Below are 24,853 nucleotides of genomic sequence, written 5' to 3'. Positions count from 1 at the left end.
TGTCATGTTCATAGAGAGGCAGGAAAGGCTGGTCTAGGTGTAAAGAAAGAGTGAAGATTTTATAAGAGGCAGAGATGAAAGGAAAGGTCAGGAGGGTGGAGGGGAGAGAGAAAGAAAGAGAAAGAGAGAGAGAGCTGCTATTTGCTATGTTTCTTTATGATTTTCCAGATTCCATTTTCAGTGCCTTGTAAGACCCCACTTCATCTCCTTTAATTAAGCTAGAGTTAATGTGTCTCTATTATTCCAACAATAGAGAGCCTTAATGAAGACAGATGAAAAGGTGGGGAAGGAAATTACAAACAGAGAAAAAGTGATGAGCCAGTCTGTAAAAGAGATCACAGCATACGTGGAGACATGATCTACATGTTTTCCTATTTCATTGATCCCATTTTGGGGATCAATGAATAAGTTGAATAAGAAGATAAGTTACTGACAGAAATCTGGTGACTAAAACTACCACTTATGGAAAAATAAAAATTTAATACAAAATAATGTGTGAATTATATTTCCTAGCAGGAATTTGTATGAAAGGGTGGAGAAAGCACTAAAACTGAAGGCATACGCATCAGCTGGGTGGTAGTCTTTGCTTGGCCACTAACAAGTTACCTAATGCTTGATGAGTTACTTGATCTCTCCAGGCCTTGGCTGATAAAGAAAAGTATGTGGGAACTATGCGCCCATCTAACTTAAAAGAAGTAATGGATAGCAACCAAAAGCATTTTCACTCTCTGGCAACTTCTAGTTTCTCTACTCTCTTTTGTACTCTGAAGTTGAGTGTTTGCTCTAATTTCAGGTCTTGTTTTAGGGGCTATGACACCAAGATGCATAAGTCATGGTTCCTACCCTTGAAGTTATCACAGAAACAAATAGGTGGTTTATGAGAGTCACAGAAATAAATGATGATACAGAAAGATGTTTTTAATAATGATATGGACAACATTCCAAAGAATTAATTTTGCTTGGGATTAGGATGTGATGGTGGGAAAAGGCTTTAGAGAGGAGGCAACATGTGAACTGGCCCATAAGAGAGGGGCTTTCCATGCTGAGGAAAAAGTATGGCATGTGCCAGTTATCAAGGGGTCCTCGTGGGTCCAAACTCACCCTTCCTTCATTGGAGATGGGCTCTTTAATAATTTTTCTTTTCTAAGCTTTAGGATGCTAAGCTTTATCAGCAGTGGGTGCTGGGGAGACACTGCAACAGGAAAAGGGGTTGGCTTCCTCATTCCAGGGTGCTTGCTCAACAGGTGCTCTTGTGGTTTTTCCAGCTTTCAGCTCATGCAGTATGGGCAGCTCCTCCAGCATGCAGATCCCGCAGTGAACAGCAGCCAGCAGAACCCAGAAGCCAGCAGCTGCCCCCTGAAACCCCCTAGGGTCATTTCATAGTGAAGTGCCTCTGATGAGATGCCTCGCTATGAATAGTTTCCCTGGTAAGTACCAGAGAATGAATTTCCAGCAAATTCCTCCAGTGATTTATCTACCTTCAGTGAGCCATGGCCATGCCCTCCCCAGTGGGGTCTAGATCTTAGCCTTGGGAGGAGGTGGGTGTTGCTCATATGCGCTATCTCAGCCCTGGAGGGGACAATTACTTTTTATAGCTACTATTCCGATGTAATTTTGAGTTCACTTTACTTCTTTTTAGCCAATCTTTCATCACTGAAACCCCCTGTTATAGTCGATAATTCTTTATATTAAACTTCCCCTGTTCAAATTTCTCTTTCTTGATGGGACCCTTCCTGATGCAAGGCAGAAGCAGAGAGGCATCAGAACATGCATCACATTCAGGAAAGGGTGATTACAGCAGTCCTGGGAAGTGCATTTGGTGAACAGAAAAGCAGGATCCACTACAAGGTAGGTAGCCTGGAGCTGGAGAATGAAGAGGTGTGATTGTAAGGATAAGAATTTCAAGCTGGGAGTGAGAGGTTTGCTTCTGTTTGTCAGAAGAAGTGACTGAAAGCAATGTACAGAGCAGAGACTGGGAGCAAGGTGATCCTTTTTTGGAGGGTGGGGGTGTTATTACAATCCAGCAAACATAAGAGGGGCCTGAATGAAAGCTCTGACAGTGACAGATGGAGAGGGAGTGAAGCACCCAGTGAGGGTGGAATTGACAAATCTTGATGGCCATTCTGATAGGGAGATGGAGAATAATTCTTTTCTTTTTTTTTCTGACTTTCTAGATTTAAGATTTCCAATTTGGATGGGGATGTCGATTCTATGACTGAGATAGTAAGTTAATAGGACCAACACGTTTGGGAGAACATGAAAGAAATACCTTTTTGCTTGTTTGTTTGGGGGTATGTTGATTTTAAAGAGACTGCTGTATTTGAGACAAGAACAAAACAATGAGTATTACTCTGTCTTCTTTGAAGACACAGAACAATAAGTTCTCTGTTCAGCTAGGCTGAGTAGTTATTCATCCAATTTCTAGAAGTTTAAAAGATTTAAGTGAGGTGTTTGCCCCTGAAGTATGTTCTCTGAACATATTTCCCGCATACATTCTGTACTTTGTATTGCTTCATAGGGTTTTGGAATTTCTTTTTGAAACATCTTGTAGATGACAACCCATAAAATATAGAAGGCAGTGAATATTTTTTAACATTTGTATTTTAGTAGTGCAGATTAAAAATTAGAGGCCCAATGAATAAAGGGTCGGAACTAATACCCCTTTTCAGTTAAATACTCAGGCTTTGGATTTTGTCTCATGTCACTTCAATAAGCAGTTCTCTGGGGTGTGTTAATTCTGCTAGATATCTGCAGTTCCAGAAGGTTGTGTTCATTCCCTGAGTACTTTGTCTGGTAATGATCAGAACCACAGTAGCCTTCAAGGGATCAAAGACCCAGAGCAAAGCACTCAGAAAGAGCAGTGTGGGTGCACAGACTGTGGCACCGGAATGCGACACTTGCTGGAGCTGACAAATTCACCTGTGCTGCCAGGGTGCTGGACACAGCCCTTTCCCTGAGGTGGGCAGCTCACAGGCAAGCAAAGAAGCCTTTAAAGACTGGTTTAGGATATTCACATCAGGCAGTTATAGAATTGCAAGGCAGCAGCTGCCTGTGGAACATACCAAAGTAGGGTGCGTGGAGCTTCATTAGAATGCCATTTTCTCTGATGCGTCAGGAACTTATAAGCAAGCATGTGGCTTGTGGTACATTAACTTGAGAAAAGTAACCAGTAATAAGTTTTATGAGAATGGCTTAACTGTGTTCTCTTCCCTTTTTCTCTATTATTTATTTAACTGCTTAACTGCTTAGTTAGCTATTTAATTCTTAAAAAGGCATACATGTGCACATACACACACACACTCCAAATTGGAAAAAAAAACACAAATTTTAAAGTGGTAATTATTAAGGACAGGAGGATTCACTCTCCTGTAATGAGGTGAGCACAATCATGATACCTGCTATCTTCTTTCTGCAAAACAGAATGAAAACAAATGATTTACAACATGTCTGAGTACACTGTATATTAAGATGGGAGTGGTGTGTGTATTACCAGTCTGATTACTTTTTTGTTCAATGCTGTGTGTGTAATCAATTCTGCCTCTGTTTGTGTGTATGTGTGTGTGTGTGTGTGTGTGAGAGAGAGAGAGAGAGAGAGAGAGAGAGAGAGACTAAAAATAGTGTTCAATAAAATTTGCCAGCAGTCAAAGAAAAACATTTTAAGATGGTTTTAAAAAAACAGCGCATAGGGTAGTTTGAGTTAAGCTTTGCTTTTGCCATTCCTCTCCCTTTAGTCTTGAATTGATGAATGCCACACCTAGAATTCCAGTGAAAGGAATTTGAGGAAGAATTCAAAGCAGGCCCATCTAATGTGGGTTGTCAGTTCACTGAGAGCTACTTCTTTATTTTGACAGTTTGGATTTTTTCATCTATCATGATACCAACTCATTTTTGTTATTTCTTCAAACACTTTCTTTTAGAGGATATGTATATGTTGGATTGAGGGTCCCTGAAATCTTTGCCCCGTGCCAATATACCTCAGTTTCTTTGGGAGTAACTGTCCTACCCCCAATTTTAATAGCTTTTACATAATTGTAAAGCCAGGTACAATCCACTCAGTCCCCTTAGAAATCCAAAGCCCAATAATTTTTCTTTAATTCCCTGCTACAGCCAGTGGTGGGGACATGATTTAATCTTGCCCACTGGAAGCTTTCTTTTTCCAGGATTGTGAATGCAGAGCAAATGATGCAGGGACACAAAAAGAGTCTGATATAAATTCATCTCAGTGGCAATGTACAGGTCAGACTATTCTTGCTATGAGGTGTTTTATGTGTTTCCTGCTGCCCTGTCTCTCAGAACTGCCCAGATCCTACCAATTCCCAAGTCTAATCTTCTTAAAATGGTCACATATTTATATAGTCTAAAACAACATGTGTACAGTTATTGTTGCCACATAGCAAATTACCCAAAAATTCAGCAGCTTAAGATGGCAACCCTTTATTATCTCCATATCTGTGGGTCAGAACTCAGAGCAAGTGTATTTGTTTCCCAGGGCTGCTATAACAAAATACCATAAGCTGGGTGGCATAAAACAACAGAAATGTGTTCCCTCACAATTTTGGAGGCTAGGAGTCCAAGATCAGGGTGTTGGTAGGGGCATGCTTTCTCTAAAACCTAAAGAGGAATCCTTCCTTCCTTCCTTCTGCCTGGCTTCTGGTGGTTTGCTGGCAATCTTTGGTGCTCCTTGGCTTGCAGCTGCATAACTCCAGCCTCTGCCTTCACCACCACATTGTGTTCTCTGTTTCCTCTGTTTTCACATGACCATCCTTTTATAAGAACACCAGTCATACTGGAGTAGGGGCTCACCCTACTCCAGTAGGACCTCATCTTAACTAATTACATCTGCAATGACCCTATTTCCGAAAGAGGCCACATTCTAAGATACTGGGCATGAGGACTTCTTCAGTGTTTGTACAGAGAAGACAATGCAACCCATAACAGCAAGCAGGTGAGAAAATGTAACAGAGAGCCCAAGACAGAAGCCATAGTTTTTACGTAACCTAGGCTCAGGACTGAAATCCTATCACCTCAGCTGCATTCTATTTACTAGATGCATGTCAGTAAATTCAGCCCACACTCACCAGAGGAGATTACAGGACCATGAACACCAGGAGGTGAAGCTCACTGGAGGCTATCTCAGAGCCTGCCTCCACATATTTGATTGTAATTGTTTTCAAGTTTTATAAAAATGGCATTTTATTGCCTACATCTTTGAGACCTGAGTTTCTATTCATTCAATATTGTGTTTCTAAGAGTCATCCATATTTTATGAATTAAAATAAACTAATTATAAATAAATTGCATTTATTTATAATATTTATTTATAATATTTATTTATAATAAATAAATTGCATTTATTTATAATTAATAATTATTTTATTTATTCAGTCAGTTCTCTATTGATGGACATTTGAACTGTTTTCAATATTTTGAAAATCTTTGTTCTTAACAACATTTCTAACAGTATAATCACTTATTAACTTGATGTTATTACATATAAAACTACAACAAACTAGTGAAGTGAGATTTTTTTTACAGTTCTATTTGTTCATAGAATTGATTCTATCAAGGATCTGCAATCAAAATACCGTGTTCCCAAGTCAAAGAAAATAATTATTCTCTCTTTGTGGGTATGACATCAACTTAATAGATGGTTACGTTCATTTATTTCTATTTTCAGTTTTCAGAGTTTGCTTTTTTCCTTTTATTCATATTATTTTTGGAAGATGTCAACATTTTCTAAATTCCAAAACAGAATTATATAGCAATGTATACTAAGAGAAGTCTTCATTACTATTCCTCACCTTTATTACCTCTTGTCCTTAGATGTAACCGTTTCAGTTTTGGGTTTTCCTAGTAGGAAATCCCTTTGCAAATATAAGCAACACAAACATATGCACACAGAAAATTGTGTTTCCTCATTTTCTTTCATAAAAGGTACCATACTATATACACTGTTCTACATCTGGATATTTGCTTTTTTCACTTAATAATACACCCTGAAGATCATGTCTTATCAGGGAATAAAGAATGACCTCATTACTTTTTACTGTAGTATAGAATATTATTGCATGGATGCACTGTAGTTTATTCAGCCAGTTCTCCACTGATGGACATTTGGATTGTTTCCAATATTCTGCTATTACAAATAATGCCACAATCAATAATTTTATATAAAAGTTTTTTCTCTTTCTTTTTTTGTTCAGGATTGTTGAATGAAGCTGCACAAATACTACCAACTATGCAAGCTAAATATTATCAAATTCTCCTTCACAAGGGTTTTAGCATTTTATATTTTTATTAGAAATGGATGCCAATGACTGTTTTCCCATGGCCAACTCAGATACTGTTAGACTTGGATTTTTGCTGATCTGATGGTGACAAATAGGAACTTAGATACAGTTTAATTTGTATTTTGTTATGAATTAACCACCTTTTCAGATGTTTAAGAATGATTTTCATTTTTTTCTTCTTTGAACTTTTTTGAAGATTATGTGAGCCGTGTGGCGCGGCCAAAAAAATGCATAATAACACTTCAACATACTACTAAAAGATAGAAATATTATGTACATATTTACACACACATACACACACATATTTGGAGAGGCAAGTAGGGTTAGATGAGGTCATGAGAGTAGGGTCCTGGTCTGATGAGATTAGTACCCTTATAAGAAAAGGGGTACGTGTGTGTGTGTGTGTGTGTGTGTGTGTTTGTGTGTGTATTCTGACCTCTAAGGGAGAGGAATGATGTAATGACATTAAGGAAATTAATCAATCAGATAGTATTTGGAGGGGGAAAGAAGAATTTCAATCCACATTTCACTCTAAATGCTAAAATTAATTCCAAATGGATTAGAGTTATGAAAGTGGGGGGAAAAGAAAACATACAAGTTCCTTAAGAAAAAGATGAACAATTTCTTCTATAACCCAAGATTGAAGAAAATCTTCCTAACTACAATTCAAACCCAGAAGCAAAAAAGGATTAATTAAAAAAGTCGGGGCTTCCCTGGTGGCGCAGTGGTTGGGAGTCCGCCTGCCGATGCAGGGGACACGGGTTCGTGCCCCGGTCCGGGAAGATCCCACATGCTGCGGAGCGGCTGGGCCCGTGAGCCATGGCCGCTGAGCCTGCATGTCCGGAGCCTGTGCTCCACAGCGGCAGAGGCCACAACAGTGAGAGGCCTGCATACCGCAAAAAAAAAAAAAAAAAAAAAGTCGGCAATTTATTTTTATTGCCCATGAAAGAGAAAAAAAAAACATAAACAAAGCAAAAACAAAATAATTAAGGATAAGTTTTCTGTAACTTGTGCCACAAACAGAACACTAATAACCCATTTTAGAAAGCTCCTAAAAATGAAGAAGAGAGAAATAAACTACCTGATATAAATATGGGGAGAAGATATGGGGGTTCAGTAGGTGTGGCGCATGGGCTTAGTTGCTCCACGGCATGTGGGATCTTTCTGGACCAGGGCTCGAACCCACGTCCCCTGCATTGGCAGGCAGATTCTTAACCACTGCGCCACCAGGGAAGTCCCCCTATACATTTTTAAAGTAACCAATTACATTAGAGTAAAACCCACATACAGAAAATTGCACAAATCAGGGACTTTCCTGGTGGTACAGTGGTTAAGAATCCTCCTGCCAATGCAGGAGACGTGGGTTCAAGCCCTGGTCTGGGAAGATCCCACATGCCGCGGAGCAACTAAGCCCATGTGCCACAACTACTGAGCCTGCACTCTAGAGCCCACGAGCCACAACTACTGAGCCTGCATGCCACAACTACTGAAGCCTGTGCACCTAGAGTCCATGCTCCGCAATAAGAGAAGCCACTACAATGAGAAGCTCACACACCACAATGAAGAGTGGCTTTCACTTGCCGCAACTAGAGAAAGCTCCCACACAGCAATGAAGACCCCAAACAGCCAAAAATAAATAAATAAATAAATTTATTAAAAACAAACAAACAAAAAACAGAAAGAAAATTTCACAAATCAAAAGAGTGTAGAAGTTTTCTAATTGCTCCAAATCATTGCCAACCATTAGTATTGTCACTCTTTTAAATTTTCACTATTTCTCTGGAGTTTAATAACTCTTTGTGATTTTAACTTATATTTCCTTGATGCCAAATGAGATGGATCAACCTTTCCCATGTTTACCGTTCTTCTGGAAATTGCTATTGTGTCTTTTGGGAAAGTCTTTGTCTTCCTGATTTGTAGGCATTTTTCTCTTTTAAAAGTTTGCAGATGACATGATACTATATGTAGAAAATCCTAAAGATGCTACCAGAAAATTACTAGAGCTCACCGATGAATTTGGTAAAGTTGCAGTATACAAAATGAATACACAGAAATCTCTTTCATTCCTATATACTAACAATGAAAGATCAGAAAGAGAAATTAAAGAAATGATATCATTTACCATTGCACTGAAAAGAATAAAATACCTAGGATAAACCTATGTAAGGAGGCAAAAGACCTGTGCTCAGAAAACTATAAGATACTGATGAATGAAATCAAAGATGACACAAACAGATGGAGAGATATACTGTGTTCTTAGATTGGAAGAATCGATATTATCAAAATGACTATACTACCCAAAGCAACCTACAGATTCAGTGCAACCCCTATCAAATTACCAATGGCATTTTTCACAGAATTAGAACAAAAAATATTACAATTTGTATGGAAACACAAACAAGCACAAATAGATAAAGAAAAACAGAGCTGGAGGAATCAGGCTCCCTTACTTCAGGCTATACTACAAAGCTACAGTAATCAAAACAGTATGGTACTAGCACCAAAACAGAAATATAGATCAATGGAACAAGATAGAAAGTCCAGACATAAACCCACAGATCTAAAAATATACTTTGGATATTAGTTTACTGTTGGTCACATGTATTGAATATGTTTTCTCACACGTTCTGTTGTCTATGTTTTTATTCAGTGGTGTCTTTTGATAAACTTTTGAAAAGGTTCTGATTATAATCAAATCAACTTTATTAATCTTATCATTTATGGTTAGTGCTTCTTGTGTTCTGTGTAAGGAATGTTTGTCTGCCCCAAAGTAGTGCACGTATTACACCTTCAGGTGAATAAAAACAGAAAGGCTTCACTACCAATTCCTTGTCTTAAATTTTTTTTTTAAAGAATATAAATTCAGAAAGAAGAGATAAAAGCCGAGAATGACAACCAGAAATGAAAGAATGATGACCAAATAAAACGGCCAATATGTAACTAAGCTTAACATACAATGCTAATGCTAATATAAAACACGAATAATCTCTAGTATGGAGGGTAAAAAGGAAAACTAAAATAATAAAAACAATATTATATAAATATACAGGGAGTTGATCAGCTTTAAAGTATTCTAAGATCTTTATATTGTGTGGCATAGGGATTAAAATAGTATTTAACTTTTTACTTTGTTGAACTAAACATCCATGGTTAAAAAACAAAAGGCTGAGCAATAAAATGTAAGTCTCAATAATTTTTGAAGTCCTAAAATTAAACAAAGTATATGTTCTGACCACAGTGGAAGATTTGAAAATCAGGCAATATACTTTTAAAGAACCCGTTGGGCAAAGAGGGAATCAGTGGAATACTTTGAGCTGAATTAAATGAAAATATGATATCGGAACATGAGAGATACAGCTGAGAGGAACTTATAGACCTAAATGCAGTTATAAGAGAAAAAGAAAGGCCCAGAATAAGTTATCTAAGCATCCAGCCCAAGAAGTGAGGAAAAGAACAAAAACATAACTACCTTCCCCACAAAAAACAGAAGAAAGAAAATAATGATAAAGGAATAAATTGATGAAATAAAAAGCAATTGTACATTACAGAGTACAAAAAAGCAAATATTCATTTCTTTGAAAAGATTAACAAATTTCTAAAATCCAAGCAAGACTTAAAAAGAAGAAAGAGTAGGCAAAAATAACCATTTTCAGTTATAAAACAGGAACACCAGTAGAGGTTCTATAGGCATATAAAATATCTTTTTATATTTTAAAATGTGTTAATATGCACACTGTAGGACAACATATGCCATTCTGTACTGAAAGCCATTTTGGAATCTATTAAATCTATTTAAGAAAATGCTTCAATGAGGAGAAAGTAAGAAAATAAAGATTTCCTTGAAAAGATTCTCTATTTAATAAAGAACAGCTTTACTTACCCAGCAATAAAGGAAAAGGAGTTACTCTACATTATTGAATTTTCAGAGATGTAAAATGTCTGCCTTAAGTGCCAAAATTAATATTTTTATTTGAAATATTTAAAAATGTATTATTCCGTTTCCTGTCCTCTTTGTTTCCCAAAAGTTAATATGAAAAATTTGAAATCTACAGCAATGTTGAAAGAATTTTGTAGGAATTCAGTACCCATCCATATACACACCACATAGATTCTATTATTAATGTTTTATGATAGGAACTATAGCATGTGTTGATCCATCTATTCCTCCTTCACCCAAACCACTAAGGCATCTTATATCTGGTTCACTTCAAAGTAAATTGCAGACATCAGTATAATTTCTATCAAATACTTTAGCTTATATATCATTATCAACCATATAGTTTATTTTTCTTTCATGGTAAAATTTATGTACAATAAAATGCACAAATCTCAAGTGTACATTGGCTGAGTTTTGACTAATGTATGTACTTGTGTAACTCAAACGCCTATCAAGTTCTAGGATACTACTATTTCCCTGAAAGATTCCTCATGTCCTTTCCTTTTCGTTTTCTACCCTTCACTCACCCAAAGGCAAATTTTCTAATTGTTCTCCACCATATATAAGTTACATTTATCATTAAGCATGTTACACTACATTATAATATATTATTTACATTTTTAAGGTTGCTTTGGAAATTTTAGGCCTTCTATATTTGTATAGTACAATCAGTTCATCAATTTCTACAGAAAATTCTGCTGGGGACTTCACCAAATAATGGTCAAGAAACACATGGAAAAAGTGCTTTACATTATTCATTGAAGAAAAATAAATTAAAACTACAACATGACCCAAGAGGTCCACTCACAAAAGAATGAAATGAAAACATATGTTCACAAAAAGATGTGTCCAAAGTTTGCATTGACTTTATTCACGACAGCCAGTAATCTAGAAATAGCTAGTGCATCCATTAATAGGATAATGGATAAACAATTGGTAGGTATTCATTTGATGAAATACTTCTCCACAATAAAAAGGAACAAATTATGGATACACACATCAACATAAATGAATCTCAAAACATTATGTAAATCACAGAAGCCTTACGCCAAGAATACATACCATATGGTTCTATTTCTATGCAAAACTTTATATGGTGCCATTAAATTTTTTTCTAATCTTTATGACTTTAACTTTTTCACCATATTGCAGTTATTAGGACTTCTGGTATGATGTCAAATGTAAGTGATGAGGGCAGGCATTTTTGCATTACTACCAAATTTAAGAAGAAAACATTCAATCTTTTACCATTAAGTATGAGGTTAGCAGTAAGGTTTTTTCTTTCTAAAAAAAATGAGTTTGAGGAATCTCTCTTCCTTGCCTGGAGAGTTTTTATCATGGATGTATGTTCAGTTTTGTCATTTTTTTTTGCATTATTGAGATAAATATATCTTTTTTCTCTTCTTAATATATTAACATGGTAAATTAGTGAATGTTAAAACATTACCTTCCTGGAATAAACTGTGGTCATGATGTATCCTTTTGTATGTTGTTACATTCAATTGCTACTATTTTGCTAAGTGTTTTTTAATCTATTCATGAGGGGGTATTGGCTAAAGAAAGAACTTTCTTTTTTATAATGTCTTTGTTGAGAAGTATGAACTTTTCTATTATTTGATAGTGTTTGTGTAAAATTGGTAATATTTCTTTCTTAAATGTTTAACAGAATTCAACACTTAAAGCACCTAAGACTGGAATTTTCTTTGTAAGAGAATTTTTGATAAAAATTCAATCTCTTTAATAGTTACAGGTATAATCACATTTTGTTTTATGTTTGTCAGCTGTATTTTTCAGGTAATTTGCTTGTTTCATCTAAGTTGTCAAATTTGTTGGCATAAAGGTGTTTATACTATTATTTTTCTTCTAATTTCTGTAGAATCTGCAGTGATAGTCCTTGTTTCATTCTTTATATGAGAATGCATTTTCCGTCTTTTTATTTGGATTCGTTTAGGTAGGAGTGTGTCAATTTTGTAGATCTTCTCAAATAATCATATTTTGGATTTGTGTTTTTTTCTTTCTATTGTTAGTTATAAATTTCACTAATCACTGTTTTAGCTGCATCCCTTGATTTTTGATAGGTTGCATTTTTGTTGTTATCCTTACGTTCAAAATATTTTATAATTTTCTTTGATTACTTCTTTGACCAATAGATTATTTGGAAGTGTTTTAATTTTATTTATTTATTTGTTTGTTTGTTTATTTATTTTGTGGCACTGCATCTACTTTCTCACTGCTTCTGTGGATCAGGAGTCTGAGCATAGCTTAACTGGATCCATTTCTTACTGTCTCATGAAGCTGCATTCTTGGTGTTGACTAGGGTTGGTTTCTCACCAGAAGTTCAGGAACCTCTTCCAAATTCCCATGGCTATTAGGAATAATCAATTCTTTGTGGGTGTCAGACAGAGAGCTTCTGTTTTTTGCCCAATGACTAGAGGCCACCTGCAGTTCTCAGAGGTCATCCACGGTTCCTTGCCACGTGGGATTCCCCATCATGGCAGCATACTCATTAAGCTACCTAGGGGCAGCTCTCTGGTCTCTCTACTGAGTCTATTAGTAAGATGGAGGGTTTTAAAAAATATATATTTATTTTTTATTTTAGGACATTTCTTTTGCAAATCAAGATATTTTTATACAGACATTTCATTTACATTGAGGAAATGAGAACTAATTTAAATGAAGTTCACATATTTTCTTTAACATAATAGGATAAGTGTTATTCTTGTTTTTTTCTTAAATTAAAATTTAGCAAAAATAAAACATATTATCAAATAGCAATGAAATAAGAGGTTTTAGAAGAAACATATTTATGAAATATTTGTTCATGACAAATGACATAATTGTTGGATTTTCCTTTTTTTTAAAATGGAAACTTCTAGAAAGGAGCCATGACTATCTATGATGATTTTACTTTAAAACTTATATGTACGTAAAGCTTGGATGAATAGATCTTTAGGAATAGAGATCACTACATTACTTTTATCACTGTCAACTTCACTCACATGAAGAGTGAAAGCCATCCTTCCTTCTTTCTCTCTGTTCCCTCATCCACTCAATCTCCTATGCCATTATTATTAGCTCCTTGGCCAGGTCACAGCCCTACTGCCCATTAGAATCATGTGAAGAGGTTTTAAAAAACTCTGATACCAGGGTCCAACCGCCAAAGTAGAATTTTTTTTTAATTTCAAAATATTTGAGGTAATTCTATTTAATATTAATTTTGCATTTAATTCCATTGTGGTGAAAAAACATACTCTCTATAAATTAAATGATTTTGAATCTATTGAGACTGGTTTTAATGATTCAACATATTTCTTTCTCAATGAATGAACTATGTGTGTTTGAAAAGAAGGTATACTCTGCAATTCTAGGGTATGTATAGTATTCTATAAATAACAATTAGGTCAAGCTGGTTAATGGCCTCATTCAGGTTCCTCTATGTGTTTACTAATTTTTGTTGTTTTATCAATTGCTGAGAGAGGGTTGTTAAAATCTCCAACAGTGCTGAATTATTTATTTTGCATTTTCTGTCTGTTCACTTTATAATCTGTACATTTTGAAGCTCTATTTTTAGGTACTTACACATTTATAATGGTTATCTCCTTGATGAACCGACCATTTCATTATTATGAGGAGGCCTTTTTTTATTTTCTTCAGGTAATACTCTTTATCTTGAAGCTTATATTGTCTGGTATCATTTCAGCCAACACAGCCATCTTATGCTTACTCTTTTCAGGGTGTATTTTTTTCCAATTATTAAATTTCATTTTATCTGTCTTTATATTTAAAGTGCATCTCTTATTGACAGCAGTTACTTGGCTCTTTCTATTTTGATCTATTCCAACAATTTCTGCTTTTTAATTGATGTGTTTATTCCATAATCATTTAATGCAATTATTGATATGATTTGATTTAGGTCTATATATTTTAAGTCCATCTGTACTTTTGCCTCCTTCTTTGTTATTTGTAATTTTTTTAAACTACATTTTAATATATCTATTGTCTTGTTTAGCTGTAACTTTTCATGTTATTTTTTTTAGTGGTTGCTCTAAGGATTGCAATATACAAAGTTTTTTCAAACTACTGAAAGTTAATATTGTAACACTTCAGGAAGAAGGATAGAAAACTTGCAGTTTGGAGAGTTCATCTTCTCCCATCCTTGTTTATGTTATAGTTGTCCTGCATGCATTATGAACACAAAATAATTTTATGTTTTTGCTTTAAATAGCTCTATATATTTTAAAGAAGTTAAAAGAAAAATGTTCTTTTACATTTTGCAGACATTTAACACTTCTGCTGTTAATTACTTCTTACTGATAATCTAAATTTCCATCCGGGATCATTTTATTTTAGCTTGAAATCTTTATTTTCTATAGTATAAGTCTGCTGGTGACAAATTTTCTTTGCTTTCTTTCATATGAAAATGTCTTTACTATCATTCTTTTTTTTTTTTTAATTTATTTATTTTATTTATTTATTTTTTGGCTGCATTGAGTCTCCGTTGCTGTGCACACAGGCTTTCTCTAGTTGTGGTGAGCGGGGGCTACTCTTTGTTGCAGTGCACAGGCTTCTTGTTGCGGAGCATGGACTCTGGGCATGCGGGCTTCAGTAGTTGTGGCTCGCGGGCTCTAGAGTGCAGGCTCAGTAGTTGTAGTGCACTGGCTTAGTTGCTCTGCAGCATGTGGGATCTTCCTGGACCAGGGCTCGAACCCATGTCCCCTGCGTTGGCAGGCAGGTTCTTAACCACTGAGCCACCAGGGAAGCCCCTTTACTATCACTATCATTCTTGAAGAATATTATTACTTGATAATTAATTTTGGATTGCCTTTTCCACCCCATTTATTACTATAAAGACATTTATTTCACTTTCTTCTGGCCTCTACAGTTTTTCATAAGAAGTCAGAAAATTTTCATAGTTGCTTCTCTGCATGTAGAGTGTTATTTTCCTCTGGTTATTTTCAAGATATTCTGTTTATCTTTAGTCATCAGCAAGTTGATAATCTCATGCTTGGTCATGATTTTCTTTGTATTTTTCCTGCTTGTGATTTATTGAATTTCTTAATCTGTAAATTGATGTCTTTCTCTAAATTTGGAAACCTTTACTTATTTTACCTTCAAATATTTGTTTTGTCACATTCTTTTATTTCTACTGCAACTCCAATTACACATATGTTAGATCTTCTATTATTGTCCCACAAGCCACTGAGTTTCTCTAATTTTCTTTTTTTTTTTTAATGTTTCTTATTGTATTCTTCAGGTGAACATTTTCTATGGATCTATCTTCATAGTTACTAACTCTTTCCTCTGTCATCTTTATTCCACTATTAACTCCCTCCAGTTAATATTTGATTTCAGATGTTGTTTTTCAGTTCTAGAATTTGCACTTTTAATGTGATTTCTATTTCTCCTCAGAGATTTCTTCATTACAAGCATATTTTCCTTTACCTCACTGAACACAGTTATAAGAGCTGCTTAATATACCTTGCCTTATAATTCTAAAACCTGAGTCATCTCAGTGTTGGTCTTGATTGTCTTTCCTTTAGAAAATGGATCACATTTTCCTGGATCATCTGATGTCAAATAATTTTGGATTGGAACAAACACAGTGTGACTGTCATATTATAGGGACTTTGAATTTTGTTATTTATTCTTCCACAGAGTGTTAAGGTTTTTGTCTTAGTGGGCAATTAACTTGTTAGGTCTCAATCTACAAACTTTATTTTGTAGATGATAACTCAAATTTCAATTCATAAAAAAAAAATCTTTACTTGGACTGCTTTGAAGCTGTTTTGTGCATGCATAGCTCATAGGTCAGTCAGATAATTAAGTAAATTTAGAAACAAAATTTGAAACTCTCCGTGTCCAGAGCTCTCCTTTCTGGGATATCCTCCTTATTTTCCAAGATCTTTTTTTGCCTCAAACTCTATGGTCTAAAACTTCAGGCCAGAAAGACTGCAGGTTTATCATTGGTATTTAAAAGCTAAATACCATAATAGGCAACTCACTTCCTGTGATCCATTCTTCCAAGTTTCAAATTCCCTCTAGAATTCGCCTGTTTGGTAACCCTCTTCAATGCTTCCAGGCTATTTTAAAAAAATATTTCTTGTCTAGAGTTTGAAGTGTTACCTTCAGGAGGGTCAAGTATTATGGGAACATACTCAGCCATCTCAGGATATCACCTCGTGTACTCTTCAACAGATATACTTAGCACAATTTTTTGACAATTTTCTGATACCATATTGTACAATTCAACCCAAGGTCAATATTCTCATGAACTGAGAATGTCTACAATAATTGGCTCATTAGTTGCTTTTTTTTTTTTTTTTTTTAGTTTGGGATTCATTTTTATAGTTTTTCTCTTTTTTACTACCCTGACAACAGGAAAGCTGTCACTTAGCGTTCTCCAAAGCCTATATAACATGAAAATCAATATGATTTAAACTGAGTTTGAAAATAGAGTACAGAACATTTTGATCAAAGCACTAAAATGATCCCCTTTGAATGCAATATGTGGAATTAAATAAAAGAATTTTGTAACATCTAAGATACTTAATTTTTTCTCTTACAAATTCCAAGTATATTCTGGACTTTTGTGTTATCAGATAAAAGAACTCTGGATAAGTCAAAGATCTTTTAAATTAAGGATTTAAAAAAAGGATTGACTTTATTGACAAGTATATGTTTTTCTTCTAGGTCCTACATCAACCTTCTCTCCCAGAGAGAAGCTTTTTCAATGATTAAGGCCTATTTACTGAACCTAACAACTGCATTAATCTGTTAGTTGTTTTTTTTTTTTTTCCAGAAAGAAAGACAAAAGAAATACAAAAGGAAAGAAATATTTGTCACACACTTCCTTAATTTATTTTTATTGAAATGTGTTCTTAAATAAATTTTGTTCAAAATCTAAGTTGATAAGAGTTTATTGAACTTCATAGTGACACATAAAAATTAGCAAACAAAAACAAAAACTCTTTGCTACTAGCAGTACTATTGTCAAAATTGTTCTATAATATCAGCAAGTTTTTAGGGGAAAACTTATTCCCAGTAGTGGGCTAGTATTTTCCACAGGAAACAGTGGTTCAGGACTCATACTAATTTTGTCCATGGGAATTTAAAACAAGACACATTTTCGTGGTTTAGGTTGCACATAGTCATTTTGGGAGCCAAAGACACTATTTTAATATTCCCCAAAGAACTGTGATTTGAAAGTATCTTTTTCTCAGGGCAGATACAGCTGTGAAAAAAGTATTACTTTTTTTAAAGAAATGAAAATTCTAATGAACACCAATACACTGAGTTCCTTTAAAATTGTTCTAAAGAGAAATATTATATTCTAATTAATCTTTCATATAAATTCTTTTACTGTTGCTCTTTGGTTCAGCCTAGCATTTTGTAATTTTGGAATAATAAATACCCATGATAAATGAGAGTTGTTATATGTTATTTTCTTAAGAAGCTGAATGTCTTTGAATAGTACACTTTTAAAATGTAGGTTTCTAAAACAATTACAAGCTTTTATCTTTTTGGAATCCTGTCCATAATTTTCTTGATAATTGTAATAAAAATATCATTAATATTTCATTTTAATGATACAGTGCTCTGGAACAAAATTACAATAGAACAAAATTCCACGTGAAGAGCTGAACTGCACCCCACAATCATACTAAATGAATTCACTGTGATTAGTTTTATGAGCCTCAGACATGAAATTAGAGTTTGGGTCATTCTAGAAAAGGAAAACATTTTTTCCTTTAAAAAAATTTTTTTTTGGCCTCACCACACGGCTAGCAGGATCGTTAGGTCCCCAACCAGGGATCGAACACAGCCCCACGGAAGTGAAAGCATAGGCTCCTAATCACTCAACCGCCAGGGAATTCCCTCCTTTCTACTACTGTTATTACTCTAGGTTTATTTGGAAAATTTTGGATTGTTATCACATTGAGAGTGTTAACATGTTTTCTCATTCTTTCACTGGGGAGGTGTTAGAATAAAAAGCTTTGGGGTTACTCTTGTAAATAATTTCTTAGAGTCTTGTGACACTTGCTATTCTAATGAAACTACAAAATCCAGATAGATCGTATCTCAGTTCTATTTCCCATATTATGTTTTACTTCTCTTGATCCCTTCTATTGTAGTGCATATCAGGAGAATAAAATCAGTCAGAATAAAAGGATCTACTCCACTGAGAAGTTAAGAGACAATTAACCATGAATAAATATTCATGGAAACCTAAATCACGGGCCAGCACATCTGGAACTTTTTGCCTGTATCCAAGGCAATGATTTGACTCAGTGGAGACCAACAACTACCACCCACTATCCTTACCCAACAGACAGGGGATTTTCTGGATAATTCCAGAAGCTGAGGAGAAGGTAAGATGGTCGTGAAGCAGCAGAAGAGATAGAAGTACAGATACAGAAATTGAAAGAAGACTGGTTGACTTCTTGATACAACCCAGCCTTTGCATAAGCCTCTGGCACTTGTCTAAGTTTTCACACCTACCTGCTGGCTCTGGCAGAAGAGAATATTTATTTATTTATTGGTTTATTTATTTATTCTTTTTATGCCAAATTGGCTTTTTACCCCCTTGGGTCTGAGTTTATTTACAGGGTTGTCTAAAATATAGACAGAGTTTCCACAACCTCTCCAATGACTTAAAAACATTGATCGAGCGCCTAGTGTAGTCAAGCATAGTGCTGGCTGTGAAGAGGAAGGAGTCAAATATATGTATATATATTACAGACACTATTCTAAGTGCCTCCAAAAAATACCTTCCTATGGTGCAGTGTGACTATCAGCATCCACTTTTAATAGATGAGAAAACCAAGCCACAACATACCCAAAACATGGCAGTAACTGCTCAGTTATGGCCCACATAGGCTCTCTCTCCCTAAATTAGGTGTGCTAAACCACTACCTCTCTTGCAGCGTAATCTCTGCTGTTAAGGATTTCAAATAGGAGAGACATTCAAGATGGCAGAAGAGTAAGATGTGGAGATCACCTTCCTCCCCACAAATATGTCAAAAATACATCTACATGTGGAACAACTCCTACAGAACACCTACTGAATGCTGGCGGAAGACCTCACACTTCCCAAAAGGCAAGAAAATCCCCACGAACCTGGGCAGGGCAAAAGAAAAAAGAAAAACCAGAGACAAAAGAATAGGGAGGGGACCTGCACCTCGGGGAGGGAGCTGTGAAGTAGGAAAAGTTTCCACACACTAGGAAACCCTTCACTAGTGGAGATGGGGGGTGGGGGGGGGTGGGGAAGCTTTGGAGCCACAGGGGAGAGCGCAGCAACAGGGGTGCAGAGGGCAAAGCGGAGAGATTCCCGCACAGAGGATTGGTGCTGACCAGCACTCACCAGCCTGAAAGGCTTGTCTGCTCATCTGCCAGAGTGGGTGGGGGCTGGGAGCTGAGGCTTGGGCTTCGGAGCTCAGACCTCTGGGAGAGGACTGGGGTTGGCTGTGTGAACACAACCTGAAGGGGGCTAGTACGCCACAGCTAGCCGGAAGGGAGCCTAGGAAAAAGTCGGAACCTGCTGGAGAGGCAAGAGACCATTGTTTCAGGATGCAGGAGGAGAGGGGCTTCCTGTTTCGTGTGCCCACAGATGGCAGAACACTGCCTAAGTGAGCTCCAGAGACCAGCGCAAGCCATGGCTTTCATCTCGGACCCCAGAGGCGGGCACGGACTGCTATTGCTGCCACTGCTGTCACCAAGGGTCCTGTGTGCCAGTGCAGGTCACTACCCACACCCTCGCAGGAGCCTGTGCAGCATGCCACTGCCAGGGTCCCCTGATCCAGGGACAGCTTCCCTGGGAGAACACATGGCATGCCTCAGGCTGTTGCAACGTCACGCTGGCCTTTGCCGCTGCAGGCTGGCCCTGCATTCCAATTATGACTGCCACACCCCTCCCCCTCCCTGGCTTGAGTGAGCAAGAGGGCCCTAATCAGCTGCTGCTTTAACCCCCTCATGTCTAGGCGGGGAACAGTCGCCTGAGGGTGGCCTACATGCACAGACGGGGCCAAAACCAAAGCTGAACCCCAGGAGGTGTGTGAAAAAAGAAAAGAAAAGGAAATTTCTCCATGCAGCCTCAGGAGCAGTGGATTAAATCCCCACAATCAACCTGATGAACCCTGCATCTGTGGAATACCTGAATAGACAAAAAATGTTCCCAAAATTGAGGCGGTGGACTTTGGAAGCAAATGCTGACTTGGGGTCTGCATTCTGCTTCTGATTTGTTTTGGGTTATATCTTTATCTTAGTTTAGTTTTTAGTGCTTGTTATCATTGGTGTATTTGTTTATTGGTTTTGTTGTGCTCTTCCTTTTTTTTCCTGTTTGCTCTTTTTGTGAGTGTGTGTGCATATCTGTGTGATTCTGACTGTTGAGGTTTGCTTTTACCATTTGTCTTAGGGTTCTGTCGGTTCGTTTTGTTTGTTTGTTTGTTTGTGTTTTCTTGGTTTTTTTGTTTTTCTTTTCTGAGTGTGTGTATGTGTATGTTTCTTTGTGTGACTTTTATCTGTTTAGTTTTGCTTTTACCATTTATTTTGGGGTTCTGTCAGTATTTTTTTTTTTTTCCTTCCTTTTCTTCTGAGCTACATGGCTGGCAGGGTTTTCGTGCTCTGGCCGGGTGTCAGGCCGGAGCCTCTGAGGTGGGAGAGCCGAGTCCAAAACTTTGGACCACCAGAGAGCTCCCGGCCCCACGTAATATTAATCGGCAAGAGCTCTCCCAGAGATCTCCATCTCAACACTAAGACCCAGCTCCACCCAACGGCCTGCAAGATCCAGTGCTGGACGCCCCATGCCAAACAACTAGCAAGACAGGAATACAACCCCACCCATTAGCAGAGAGGCTGACTAATGTCATACTAAGTTCACAAAAACCCCAAAACACACCACTGGACGTGGTCCTGCCCACCAGAGGACAAGATCCAGTCCCACCCACCACAACACAGGCACCAGTCTCCCCCACCAGGAAGCCTAAACAAGCCACTGAACCAACCCCACCCACTGGGGGCAGACACCAAAAATAATAGGAACTATGAACCTGCAGCCTGTGAAAAGGAGACCCTAAACACAGTAAGTTAAACAAAAAGAGAAGACAGAGAAATATGAAGCAGATGAAGGAGCAAGGTAAAAATGTACCAGACGAAACAAATGAAGAGGAAATAGGCAGTCTATCTGAAAAAGAATTTAGTAAAGATGATCCAAAATCTCAGAAGTAGAATGGAGAAAATACAAGAAACGTTTAAAAAGGACCTACAAGAACTAAAGAGTAAACAAACAATGATGAACAACACAATAAATGAAATTAAAAATTCTCTAGAAGAAATCAATAGCAGAATAACTGAGGCAGAAAAACAGATAAGTGACCTGGAAGATAGAATAGTGGAAATAACTGCCACAGAGCAGAATAATGAAAAAAAATGAAAAGAATTGAGGACAGTCTCAGAGACCACTGGGACAACATTAAACACACCAACATTCAAAATATAGGGGTCCCAGAAGAAGAAGAAAAAAAGAAAGGGTCTGAGAAAATATTTGAAGGGATTATAGTTGAAAACTTCCCTAACATGGGAAAGGAAATAGTCAATGAAGTCCAGGAAGCGGAGTCCCATACAGGATAAATCCAAGGAGAAACATATTAATCAAACTATCAAAACTTAAAAACAAAGGAAAAATATTAAAAGCAGCAAGGGAAAAGCAACAAATAACATACAAGGGAATCCCCATAAGGTTAACAGCTGATCCTTCAGTAGAAACCCTGCAAGCCAGAAGGGACTGGCAAGACATATTTAAAGGGATGAAAGGGTAAAACCTACAACCAAGATTACTCTACCAAGCAAGGATCTCATTCGGATTCAATGGAAAATTAAATCTTTACAGACAAGCAAAAGTTAAGAGAATTCAGCACCACCAAACCAGCTTTACAACAAATTCTAAAAGAACTTCTCTAGGCAGGAAACACAAGAGAAAGAAAAGACCCACAAAAAACCCCCCAAAACAATTATGAAAATGGTAACAGGAACATACATATTGATAACTGCCTTAAGTGTAGATGGATTAAATGCTCCAACCAAAAGACACAGACTTGCTGAATAGATACAAACACAAGACCCATATATATGTTGTCTACAAGAGACCCACTTCAGACCTAGGGGCACATACAGACTGAAAGTGAGGGGATGGAAAAAGATATTCCACGCAAATGGAAACCAAAAGAAAGCCGGAGTAGCAATACTCATATCGGACAAAATACACCTGAAAATAAAGACTATTACAAGAGACAAAGAAGGACACTACATAATGATCAAGGGATCAATCCAAGAAGATAAAACACTTGTAAATATTTATGCACCCAACACAGGAGCACCTCAATACATAAGACAAATGCTAACAGCCATAAAAGAGGAAATCAACAGTAACACAATAATAGTAGGGGATTTTAACACCCCACTTTCACCAATGGGCAGAACAACCAAAATGAAAATAAATAAGGAAACACAAGATTTAAAAGACACATTAGGGCTTCCCTGCTGGCACAGTGGTTAAGGATCCTCCTGCCAATGCAGAGGACACGGGAAGATCCCACATGCTGTGGAGCAACTAAGCCTGTGCACCACAACTACTGAGCCTGCGCTCTAGAGCCCACGATCCATAACTACTGAGCCCGAGTGCCACAACTACTGAAGCCTGCGCGCCTAGAGCCCGTGCTCTGCACAAGAGAAGCAACCCAATGAGAAGCCCACACACCACAACGAAGAGTAGCCCCCGCTCACTGCAACTATATAAAAGGCCGCACGCAGCAACAAAGACCCAACGGAGTCAAAAATAAAAAATCAATAAATTTAAAAAAAATGAAAGACACATTAAACCAGATGGACTTAATTGATATTTATAGGACATTCCATCCAAAAACAACAGAATACACTTTCTTCTCAAGTGCTCATGGAACATTCTCCAGGATAGACCATATCTTGGGTCAAAATCAAGCCTTGGTAAATTAAGAAAACTGAAATCGTATCAAGTGACTTTTCCAACCACAACACTATGAGACTAGATATCAATTATGGGAAAAAAACCTGTAAAAACTACAAACACATGGAAGCTAAAAAATACACTACTAAATAATCAAGAGATCACTAAAGAAATCAAAGAGGAAATCAAAAGAACCTAGAAACCAATGACAATGAAACCACGATGACCCAAAACCTATGGGATGCAGCAAAAGCAGTTCTAAGAGGGGAGCTTATAGCAATACAATCTTACCTCAAGAAAAAAAAAATCTCAAATATACAACTTAACCTTACACCTAAAGCAACTAGAGAAAGAAGAACAAGAAAAACCCAAAGTTAGTAGAAGGAAGGCATCATAAAGATCAGATGAGAAATAAATGAAAAAGAAATGAAGGAAACAATAGCAAAGATCAATAAAACTAAAAGCTGGTTCTTTGAGAAGATAAACAAAACTGATAAACCATTAGCCAGACTCATCAAGAAAAAAAGGGAGAAGACTCAAATCAACAGAATTAGAAATGAAGAAGAAGTAACAACTGACACTGCAGAAATACAAAGGATCATGAGAGATTACTACAAGCAACTATATGACAATAAAATGGACAACCTGGAAGAAATGGACTCTTAGAAAAGCACAACCTTCTGAGACGGAACCAGGAAGAAATAGAAATTATGAACAGACCAATCACAAGCACTGAAATTGAAACTGTGATTAAAAACCTTCCAACAAACAAAAGCCCAGGACCAGATGGATTCACAGGTGAATTCTATCAGACATTTAGAGAAGAGCTAACACCTATCCTTCTCAAATGCTTCCAAAATATAGCAGAGAGAGGAACACTCCCAAACTCATTCTATGAGGCCACCAAAACCATGATACCAAAACCAGAAAAAGATATCACAAAAAAAAGAAAACTACAGGCCAATATCACTGATGAACATAGATGCAAAATTCCTCAACAAAATACTAGCAAACAGAATCCAACAGCACATTAAAAGGATCATACACCATGATCAAGTGGAGTTTATCCCAGGAATGCAAGTATTCTTCAGTATATGCAAATCAATCAATGTGATACACCATGTTAACAAACCGAAGGATAAAAACCATATGAAAATCTCAAAAGATGCAGAAAAAGCTTTCAACAAAACTCAACGCCCATTTATGACAAAAACTCTAAAGAAAGTGGGCATAGAGGGAAACTACCTCAACATAATAAAGACCATATATGACAAACCCACAGTCAGCATCGTCCTCAATGGTGAAAAACTGAAACCATTTCCTCTAAGATCAGGAACAAGACAAGGTTGCCCAGTCTCACCACTCTTATTCAACATAGTTTTGGGAGTTTTAGCCACAGAAGTCAGAGAAGAAAAATAAAAGGAATCCAAACTGGAAAATTAGAAGTAAAACTGTTACTGTTTGCAGATTACATGATACTATACATAGAGTATCCTAAAGATGCTATCAGAAAACTACTAGAGCTAATCAATGAATTTGGTAAAGTAGCAGGATACAAAATTAATGCACAGAAATCTCTTGCATTCCTATACACTAATGATGAAAAATCTGAAAGAGAAATTAAGGAAACACTCCCATTTACCACTGCAA

This window comes from Mesoplodon bidens (genome assembly GCF_964165515.1).
Source record: "Mesoplodon bidens genome assembly, chromosome: 11".
NCBI lineage: Eukaryota > Metazoa > Chordata > Mammalia > Artiodactyla > Ziphiidae > Mesoplodon > Mesoplodon bidens.
The sequence above is the reverse complement of the archived record's forward strand: the minus strand, read 5'-3'. Positions refer to the sequence as shown.